Source organism: Penaeus monodon, chromosome 22, assembly GCF_015228065.2.
Source record: "Penaeus monodon isolate SGIC_2016 chromosome 22, NSTDA_Pmon_1, whole genome shotgun sequence".
NCBI lineage: Eukaryota > Metazoa > Arthropoda > Malacostraca > Decapoda > Penaeidae > Penaeus > Penaeus monodon.
Window position 1 is genome coordinate 7252172 of NC_051407.1, and position 249 is coordinate 7252420.

Consider the following 249-nt stretch of genomic DNA (forward strand, 5'->3'; position numbering starts at 1 on the left):
CCCCCCCCCCCTCCCCCGAAATAAACAAAACTGTATATGCAGAAGTGGTTAAAGTAATGAGAAATAACGAGCAGCGTTTTTAGTAGTTTGTTCGGGAAATGCCATACAGTATACCATATTATCGGAACTAGTAAGTATGACCTTTGCACTGTAAACAATATGACTTGCAAGAAACGGGTGAGAAAGTAGGTAGGAGTATTCTGCAACACATGTGAGGTCATCATTAAGCAAGGTTATACGAAACTAGTC